The sequence below is a fragment of the Tachyglossus aculeatus genome, chromosome 4, assembly GCF_015852505.1.
Source record: "Tachyglossus aculeatus isolate mTacAcu1 chromosome 4, mTacAcu1.pri, whole genome shotgun sequence".
Classification (NCBI taxonomy): domain Eukaryota; kingdom Metazoa; phylum Chordata; class Mammalia; order Monotremata; family Tachyglossidae; genus Tachyglossus; species Tachyglossus aculeatus.
The window spans coordinates 133,295,578-133,306,206 of record NC_052069.1 but is presented as its reverse complement, the minus strand read 5'-3'; the positions used below and the strand labels follow the sequence as shown (position 1 = coordinate 133,306,206).

General features: G+C 47.9%; 1 non-coding gene across 1 annotated transcript; it reads right to left on the bottom strand.

The window, feature by feature from the left end:
* Positions 1–10,238: 10,238 nt before the first annotated feature.
* LOC119927898 lies at positions 10,239–10,376 on the bottom strand. The gene has a single exon (XR_005450864.1). It is a non-coding gene; the product is annotated as a small nucleolar RNA SNORA7 (small nucleolar RNA).
* Between the last annotated feature and the right edge of the window lie 253 nt (positions 10,377–10,629).

Sequence of the window (10,629 nt, the reverse complement as noted above, 5' to 3'; positions counted from 1 at the left end):
AGGGAAGGAAAGGGAAGGGGGAGGAGGGATAGTGCGAAAGCGACATTGGGGGGCGAGAAGGAAACCGACACCTCCTCCTTTTCCGGTGAGTCTGGGGGAGTGGGAGAAGAAGAGGCCTGCACTGCAGAGAGCAGCAGAAGAGACCGTGTCGTCCGGCGACAGCCATGTTTCAGTTAGGGCGAGGAGGAGTAGAGAACTGGAAAGGAAAAGGTCCAGGATGAAAGGGGTCTTACTTAAAACGGAGCGGGGGTTCCAGAGGCCACACTTGGCATTAGCTGTCGAGGGAGGGGAGGGAGGGGGAAGGGTGCGAGTGGTGGGGAGGGTTTGGATTGGGATGAGTTGGCGGGGGCCTGGGCGGGGAGAGTGGGAAGGGGGGTGGCGATGGGAAAGGAGAACTGGGATGGGGTGGGGGCGGGGAGAAGGGGAGGAGGGGGGCCGGGAGGGAGAAGCGGAGGACCTGCGCTGGTACAGAGGAATCCTTGGTAAGGGTTGAGGGGGAACGGTCTTGGTGGGTGAGAGGGAGGGAAACAGCTGGGTGGGAGAGGGGAAGGGGAAGGTGAGGAATGGGAATGGCAGTTGGGAGCAAGGGAACTGAAAGTTCATGGTGAGGTCAGCAGGGCGAGTGACAGTACCGCGGGGGGTTAACAATTGAGATGCAGAAGCAATAAAACAGTAGCAATGATAAAAGTAGGCGATGGCATCACAGGGTGTAGTTGAGCAATCAATATGCTATGGCAATAATAGAATTGGCAGACAATGATGCCACAGAGAGCAGATACAAACTATTAAGAGCTGGAGTAGGGTGGGCCAGTTAAGGGGGGTCAGGGAGCAGAGATACCTGGGGAGGGGGGCGAACAGTCAACTAGCATGGGAGGGCTGAGGAGGTGTGAATGAGGTTGTCGTTAATGTAACATGTAACATGGTGCTAACATGGTGCTAACAAGGGCTTTTTACCTGGGGGCGGGGGGAGAGTCAGTCAGGACCGGACCGGGAGGGGGGGGGATAAGGGGCACTTTACGGAAGGCCTCCGAAGTGGGGGGGTGGAAGCAGGGGGGGCGTCCGTGGGGGCGCTGAGATGGCGGGAGGGCGGGCGGCCGGGCCTCTCGGGAACGGAGTCACGGGCGTCAATGGCGGCGCTCTGAGGAGAGGAGCCTTCCGGGAGTGGCAAGGCCGCGCGGTGTGATGGCGGGCGGGCGGGCGGGCCTCTCGGGAACGGAGTCCCGGGCGTCTATGGCGGCGCGCTCTGAGGAGAGGAACCTTCCGGGAGCAGCAAGGCCGCGCGGTGTGATGGCGGGCGGGCCTCTCGGGAACGGAGTCCCGGGCGTCTCGCGGTGTGATGGCGGGCCTCTCGGGAACGGAGTCCCGGGCGTCTATGGCGGCGCTCTGAGGAGAGGATCCTTCCGGGAGCAGCAAGGCCTCGCGGTGAGATGGCGGGCGGGCCTCTCGGGAACGGAGTCCCGGGCGTCTATGGCGGCGCTCTGAGGAGAGGATCCTTCCGGGAGCAGCAAGGCCTCGCGGTGTGATGGCGGGCGGGCCTCTCGGGAACGGAGTCCCGGGCGTCTATGGCGGCGCTCTGAGGAGAGGATCCTTCCGGGAGCAGCAAGGCCTCGCGGTGTGATGGCGGGCGGGCCTCTCGGGAACGGAGTCCCGGGCGTCTCGCGGTGTGATGGCGGGCCTCTCGGGAACGGAGTCCCGGGTGTCTATGGCGGCGCTCAGAGGAGAGGATCCTTCCGGGAGCAGCAAGGCCTCGCGATGTGATGGCGGGCGGGCCTCTCGGGAACGGAGAGGCACTTAGGAGATACAGACCCCAGAGCATAGGCAATGCAAAAGGTGAATATGGTTGGGGAAGGACTCTTGGAGGAGATATGCTGCTGTTATTAACTATGTTGAAGATCATTGATGATGAAAACTACTCCCAGTGGAGATTTTGATTTCACTGGTTTCCCCACTACCTCATCTACTGGTGTCCCACCAACTGCCATGCAGAGTTTTCTCTGTAGTAGTAGTTAACATATTCACTAATCACCTACTGAGTGCCGAGCAGTATACCAAGAGCTTGGGAGATATGATCTAAAGGACCTAATTTTTGATGTTTCTCAATTTGTTTTGGTGTTTATTAAATACTTATTGTACTAAGTGCTGGAACGACTACAAATGATCAGATAAGAAACAGCCCCTGTCCCATAGGGGACATGCAATCTAATCACCCAATAGTATTTCTGAGCACCTACTGTGTGTAGAGAACTGTACACTAAGCACTCTCGGGAGTACAAAAGAGTTAGCAGACATGATCCATAACCTCAAGTGGCTTGCTGTCAGGTAGGGGGGACAGACAAGCAATAAAGTAAATTACAGTTAGCAATAAGGACTGTTGCAATGAACATGACTTAGTGCTTGAGAAATGGGATATATTAGATAAGTACAAAAGGGTTATAGTCTAAGAGAGTCTCATTTTACAGATAAGGAAACAAAACCCAGAGAAGCAGTGTCATGCTCAAGGTCACACAGCAGGCCCGTGGCAGAACTGGAACTAGGTCCTCTTTTTCCATATTTCCAGTCCTGTGCTCTTTCTACTGGGCTTCAGAGACAAGGACAGAGCATGAGATAAAAGGGATAGCAATGAATTAGGAACAATTACAAGTACAGTGACACAAAACCAAGATAAGAAGGGTTAAGATCTATAAGTTGAGGAAGAAGGGGTGACAGACTATCCAGCACTCTAGTATACCCAAGCTTTCTAAATATTCTAAAGGTGTCTGCACTGGGTCTTGGCCATAGAGAGGCTGACTCAGTGGCAGACCCAGAAGGCCAAATACTGGGGGGACAAGTAATATTGAGGCTGTTGCCAGTTTATCAGGATTCCCTCCTAAATTCTGACGAGGTCCCATCATCTTGAGAAGAAAACAGCTCCCAATCGTTGCCCATTCTTCTCTGCAGCAGGGTCTCACCAGTATCTTTAAGTCACTGCATCAATTTTCCCCCTCCTACTAATCCACTCTCTTCTCCCACTACACCCATCTTGCAGTTTTCTTTATTCTCAAGCCACCTTAGTAACCACGTGTCTTTCTCATCCCTCCTGCCACCGACCTCTTGCTCACACCCTCTCTCCCCCACAGTTGAAGCGCCTCCCCCTTCACATCCGGGAGTCATTCATTCATTCAATCATATTTATTGAGCGCTTACTGTGTGCAGAGCACTGCACTTAGAAAGTACAAGTCAGCAACATATAGAGACAGTCCCTACCCAACAACAAGCTCACAGTCTACAAGGGGGAGAGAGACAACAAAATAAAACATGTAGAGAGGTGTTAAAATCGTCAGAAAAATATAATTATAACTATATACACACCATTAACAAAATAAATAGAATAGAATAGGAAATATTTGCATGTACAATAAATAGAGCAATAAATCTGTATAAATATATACAATTCTATGGGGAGGGGAAGGACGTCGAGGGGGTGGGGAGGAGGTGAGGAAAATGGGGGCTCAGTCTGGGAATGCTTCCTGGAGGAGGTGTGAGCCCACTGTTGGGTAGGGACCGTCTCTATATGTTGCCAACTTGTACTTCCCAAGCGCTTAGTACAGTGCTCTGCACACAGTAAGCGCTCAATAAATACGATTAATTGATTGATTAAGCTCCCAGTAGGGCTTTGAAGGAAGGAAGAGAGCTGGTTGGGCGAATGTGTGGAGGAAGGGCATTACATTCAGTGGATGGAATGGATTCCATAATGTGTGTGGAGGAAGGTAATTCCATTCAATGGATGGAATGGATTCCATAATCCATTCAACACCAATGTTCTCCTCGACCCCCTCCAATCTGGCTTCCGTCCCCTACATACCACGGAAACTGCCCTCTCAAAGGTCACCAATGACCTCCTGCTTGCCAGATCCAACGACTCCTACTCTATTCTAATCCTCCTCGACCTCTCAGCTGCCTTTGACACTGTGGACCACGCCCTTCTCTTCAACACGCTATCCAACCTTGGCTTCACACACTGTCCTCTCCTAGTTCTCCTCTTATCTCTCCGGCCGTTCATTCTCAGTCTCTTTTGAGGGCTCCTCCTCCCCCTCCCATCTCCTTACTGTAGGGGGTTCCTCAAGGGTCAGTTCTTGGTCCCCTTCTGTTCTCTATCTACACTCACTCCGTTGGTGAACTCATTCACTCCCACGGCTTCAACTATCATCTCTACGCTGATGACACCCAAATCTACATCTCTGCCCCTGCTCTCTCTCCCTCCCTTCAGGATCATGTCTCCTGCCTTCAAGACATCTCCATCTGGCTGTCGGCCTGCCATCTACACCTCAATATGTCCAAGACTGAACTTCTTATCTTCCCTCCCAAACCCTGCCCTCTCCTTGATTTTCCCAACATTGTGACGGCACTACCATCCTTCCCGTCTGAGAAGCCCGCAACCCTGGTGTCATCCTCTACTCTGCTCTCTCGTTCACCCCTCACATTCAATCCGTCCCCCAAAACTGCCGCTCTCACCTCCGCAACATCGCCAAATCCGCCCTTTACTCTCCATCCAAACCGCTACCCTGCTCGTTCAATCTCTCATCCTATCCCGACTGGATTACTGCATCAGCCTCCTCTCTGATCTCCCATCCTCCTGTCTCTCCCCACTTCAATATATACTTCACGCTGTTGCCCGGATCATCTCTGTGCAGAAACGCTCTGGGCATGTTACTCCCCTCCTCAAAAATCTCCAGTGGCTACCAATCAACCTACGCATCACTCAGAAACTCCTCACCCTAGGCTTCAAGGCTCTACATCACCTCGCCCCCTCCTACCTCACCTCCCTTCTCTCCTTCTACAGCCCAGCCCTCACTCTCGGCTCCTTTGATGCTAATCTCCTCACTGTGCCTCGTTCTCGCCTGTCCCGCCGTCGACCCCTGGCCCACGTCATCCCCCTGGCCTTGAATGCCCTCCCTCCCACATCCGCCATGCCAGCTCTCTTCCTCCCTTCAAGCCTCTACTGAGATCTCACCTCCTCCAGGAGGCCTTCCCAGACTGAGCCCCCTCCTTCCTCACCCCTCCTCCCCCTCTGCATCCCCCCCGCCTTACCTCATTCCCTTCCCCACAGCACCTGCATATATGTATATATGTTTGTACGTATATATTACTCCATTTATTTATTTTACTTGTACATATCTATTCTATTTATTTTATTTTTTAAATATGTTTTCTTTTGTTCTCTGTCTCCCCCTTCTAGACTGTGAGCCCACTGTTGGGTAGGGAACGTCTGTATATGTTGCCAACTTGTACTTCCCAAGCGCTTAGTACAGTGCTCTGTACACAGTAAGTGCTCAATAAATACGATTGATTGATTGATTGATAGTTGGAGAGGGCATGGCCTAGTGGCTAGAACATGGGCCTGGGAAGCAGAAGGTCATGGGTTTTACTCCCAACTCCACCACTTGTCTGATGGGTGAACTTGGGCAAGTCGCTTCACTTTTCTGGGCCAAAGTTCCTATATCTGTAAAATAGGAATTGAGACTGTGAGCCCTATGTGGGACAGGGACTATGTCTAACCTGATTATCTTGTATCCACCCCATTGCTTAGAATAGTGCTTGTCTGACACATAGTAAGCACTTAACAAAAACCATAAAAATAGTTAGTAGTAGTAGTAGTAGTAGCACTTAGCATCCACTGAGATCAATACACTGTTTTAGGCACTTGGCAAATCTGAAACAGAGACGTAATACTTCCCTTGCCTACAGGGTGTTCACTCTCCAAAGGAAAAGACAAACATGAATTTGTACATATAGTTGGCCTGCATATTTGAGGACTATATCCACCGATGGTAAAATTCTCCTATGAAAAAATAGGGTTGATTTACAAAGAAAATAAGATACACGGAATTATTTATTGAGTAACTGAATAAACCAATACACATATGTGCTGAGGCTGGGTACAAAGCCATCGATTCATGGACCCAACATTATGATTCACTGAATGGCATGGATAGGTGACTGACATTCAAAATCTGTTGTCTGCAGCACAGTGCCAATGCTGGGCTTTAACTCTTCAATACAGCAGACAAGTAGCCTTTGGAGCCACTGCACCCCTTTGTTGTCCACCTCATTTTGCTATTGATCTCAAAATCCATGGGGCATGTCCATCTCATGGAATGCCTTGGGTAGTTCTTCAGTCAGAATTGAAAACCCCTGGCAACGGCAGGCAGATCTAGGTCTAGAGACCAGACCTCCTGATCCTCTGAGCTGGGTTCTTCTCGTTGGACAAACAACAGGCCAGCTTATCCTATTACCAGTGGTTGTCAATCAACCACCATATACAGTAAACATATTGTGGGTCCAGAGTAGGATCCCTTCTGTTGTTAGCTTGAGAACAAAATGGGTTATATGAATACCAAAGGAACAAATGTGGGATTTGTTCGTTTTTACAATTTGATAACAGGTTCAATAGATACAAACACATGAATCGCACCCTTTGCTTATGTCCACCCCAGTACAGAGTACAGTCTCTGGTACATAATAAGTGCTTAATAATTACCACAATTATGATCATTATTATTATTATTATCCTGAGCTAGTCATCTTTCTGTAGCCTATGTGCTGCGTTTGTATGTCTCTCTGTGTGTATGTTTGCACGTGTTTGTGTCTTCCTACTGCACCTTAGCACCTGCCCCATGTCCCATACCCGGTACCTTTGGATGAAGTCTCACGACATTCCTTCTGTGAATCCGAGAGAATGGATGCCAGTGAGATATCCTATAGCGTCCTGCTTTTGCTACAGATCATTATTGGCATCTCGAGGAATGTCTTCCTCCTCCTTGTTTATGCTTACGTGGTCTTCACCAGCAACAAGATGTATCCTTTAGACATGACCCTCTCCCAGCTGGTCTGGGCCAACACCATCATCCTTGTCACCTTTGGTATCCCAGAAACCATGTCAGCTTCGGGGCTGAGAAACTTTCTGGACACGATTGAATGTAAAATCATCTTCTACCTCTACCGAGTGGGCCGGCATCTGTACCACCTGCTTCCTGAGCGTCTTTCAGGCCATCACCATCAGCTCTGGCGCCTCCTGGTGGGCAGGAGGCAAAGCCAAGTTACCCAAGTGTATCCTTCCCTCCTACCTCTTCTCTTGGGTCTTCAGTCTGCTGATAGATGTTACTTCACCAATATACATGGCCAGACCTCTAAACTTCACAGATAATCAATTCACATTTATTACCAAATATTGCTCCTCCATCAGTGTCAGTTCAGTCACCACCCTGGTCAATGCGGTGATATTTTCCATGCGGGACCTGTTCTTAGGGGGCTCATGAGCACAGTCAGTGGCTACATGGTGCTTCTCCTACGCAGACACCACCGACAGGTCCATCATCTCCATGGACCTGGTCGCTCCCTTGGAATGATGCCTGAGATGAGAGCGGCCAAGAATGCAGTTGCCCTAGTCACTCTTTATGTCCTCCTCTATGGGCAAGAGACAGTCATGCTGAGCATTTTCGTCAACGAGAGGAAAAATAATCCCCTCACCTGGTGATTTCTTTCAAGACGCTGGCCTTGAGCTTCTCGGTCATCAGTCCAATTCTGATCATTCACAGTAAACAGAGGATGAGAATGTGTGGGAGAAGGACATCTCCCATTTCCAACTCGCATCCCTCACCAGCTCTTAAGGAAGTTGCATGAACTTGGTTGATGTTCAATATTGACATCAACGGGAAGGGGACAGGACAAGGGGTGGGATGTGGAGAATCGTTGTGCTCCCCCTCCCCGGTGGGCTAAAATATTTCCCAGTGCTCCCTGATATGGAGGAATGATGGGATGGAACTCTTGGGTTTGGGGCTGCACATGGAAACCCTACTGGGGGAAGAATCTCACAGTTTATATATATATATATATATATATATATATATATATATATATATATATATATATATATATAAAATCAATAATGTATAAAATTATACATTATAATGTGTATGTATTATATATACATTATATACATATACATATATGTATGTATGTGTATATATATATATATATATATATATATATATATACATTAATTGTCTGTCTCCCCTCCCCACCTAGACTGCAAGCTCGCTGTGGGCAGGGAATGTGCCTGTGTGCTGTTGCATTGTGCTCCCCCACATGCATAGTGCACTGCTCTGCAAACAGTAAGTGCTCAATAAATACGATTGAATAAATGAATGAATGAGTGAATCCTGGGTTATGTCAGCTGCATATCACCCTTGGCGAAGCTCTGATATCATTGTCCAAGGCGCCTCTCAAGATCCAGGGGCTTTGGTCCCCCAATCCCACCCTTTCACAAAGACCATTTAATTATTGATCCATCACATATAATGGAACAGAAGATGCAATTAAAGTGAAGCAGTGTGGGAAGGAGAAACAGCATGGTGTAGTGGATAAAGCAGAGGTCTTGGAGTCAGAAGGTCATGGGTTCCAATCTCAGGTCTGTCACTTATCTGCTGTGAGACCGTGGACATGTCACTCCACTTCTCTATGCCTCAGTTCCCTCATCTGTAAAATGAGGATTGAGACTTGGAGACCCATTTGGGACAGGGACTTTTATCCACCCCAGTGCTGAATACAATGCCTGGCACTTCGTGAGCGCTTAACAAATACCACAATAATAACAATAACATTATTATTGTTGTTATTATTATCATAATTGTAGTCTCCCAAGCAATTTATACCAGATCCTTCAGAAAGCGTTAAATAAATATCCTTGATTAATTGATAAGCCATGGGGTAGCCCTCTGCCATCCGATTCTATATTATATGTATTTTTGGTCAGGACTTAATCCTTTATGCATTTATTATTGACAATGATGTTATTAATTTAGGACTTCCTTTGTTCTAGGAACTTTAGTAGTTACAAGGTTATGAGATCAAACTCCCTGTCCCACTTGGCACTTCCAATCTACTTCTAAACAATCTGTCTCAGTAGGGCACAACCTTCAAGCCCACGTCTCCCCAGAAAAGGCCAAGATGGAGCCTGCCACTCCAAACTCACCCCCTCTATGTTCTTCCAGCCACACTCTCCATACCTCACTCTCCACATTAGCCCCCAAGAAGGAGTCACATCTAGAAAGTCACAACTATGGCCCGTGTGTTCTCCGTAGTCTTCATTCTTCATACCCAGAAGACAAAGTGAGCACCCCAGATGGCAAAGCTCAGCACCGTTTGGAAATAGTAAGTGAAAAAAGCAGTAGGAGCATTTATTTAATTTAAATCCCAACCCCCTCATTACACCAAACTCAATTTGGATTTTTTTTCTAAGTTCCTCATTTCATTCAGTCCAGCAGTCTTACATACTAAGGCCTGACTGAGGGCTACATATCATGCTGAGCACCTGGGAAAGCACCACCACACTACGACCCACATTCCCTGTCCTCGAGTAATTTACCCTCTGAGGGGTGCATTATTATTGAGAATTGAACGTTTAGGTGGTGTTCAGGCATTTTGGAGGCTACATTTGGAGATGACCAATGCACAGTCAGTGTAAGCTTGAAGCAAATTAAATAATTAACTAGATAATACTCTATTTCCCCTCTGATTGTTATGATTTGTGTATCCTCTAGGTTCTTCTACCTCACCATAATTGGGCAGGGTAGATGCCAGCAATATATCACTGCTGAGAGGGAACAGTCTCTGAGTTTGGCAGTATTCCAGAAAGAATTAACGTAGCTCCTCTTCTCCACAGCCCTTCCACCAAGCCCAACCATTTGTGATCTTCATACCAAGCCTTTATTTATTTATTTTTATGGTCCTCTTTTCCATCGGCCATAAGGCCATATGATGTCATGACAATCTCCTCTTCCTGGAACAGTGGTGAAAGGATGGAACATTTTCCACTTTAGAGCAATCACATCACCACTTTAAACACCATTACTCTCTGATTGAATCCCGTCTAATCTCTTTTTTCTTTGCCAGTTAGCCAGGCAGCTTTTCTATTTGATAACTCAATTTTGGGTTGATTGGAGTTTTGCTCTCAGATACACTTTAACCCAAGCCTCTCGTTTTGTCTTATGCCATCGAATCATCTTTGACCCATAGCGACTCCGTGGACACATCTCTCCTAGAACACCTCCATCTGCAATCATTCTGGGAGGTGCATCCATAGAGTTTTCTCGGTAAAAAATACAGAAGTTGTTTACCATTGCCCCCTTCCATGCGGTAAACGTGAGTCTCCACCCTCAACTCTTTTCCATGCCACTGCAGCCCACCACAGGTGAATTTTGACTTGTAGCGGATTTTCTTCCAATCACTAGCCACTGCCCAAGCTAGGAATGGAATGGGTATGCCTCTGCCTGACTCTCCTTCCTGTAGTCGAAGCTAATAGAGTACTGGGAAATCTCCAGGTGTGACCCTGAGAGGTTGTGTCTCTGGTAGAGTGATCTAACACAGTCTCCCCATTTCGTTTAGCAAGCAATTTGGTTTTGAGCTATTTCTAAATGGATCACTCTCTTAAATTAATAGCCATAGTAAGTGGAGCAGCGTGGCTTAATGGATAGAGCATGAGCCGGGGAGTCTGATTCTGATTCTGGGTTCTGATTCCAGCTCCACCGCATGTCTGCTGTGTGTGACCTTGGGCAATTCACTTAACTCTCTGAGCCTCATCTGTAATATGGG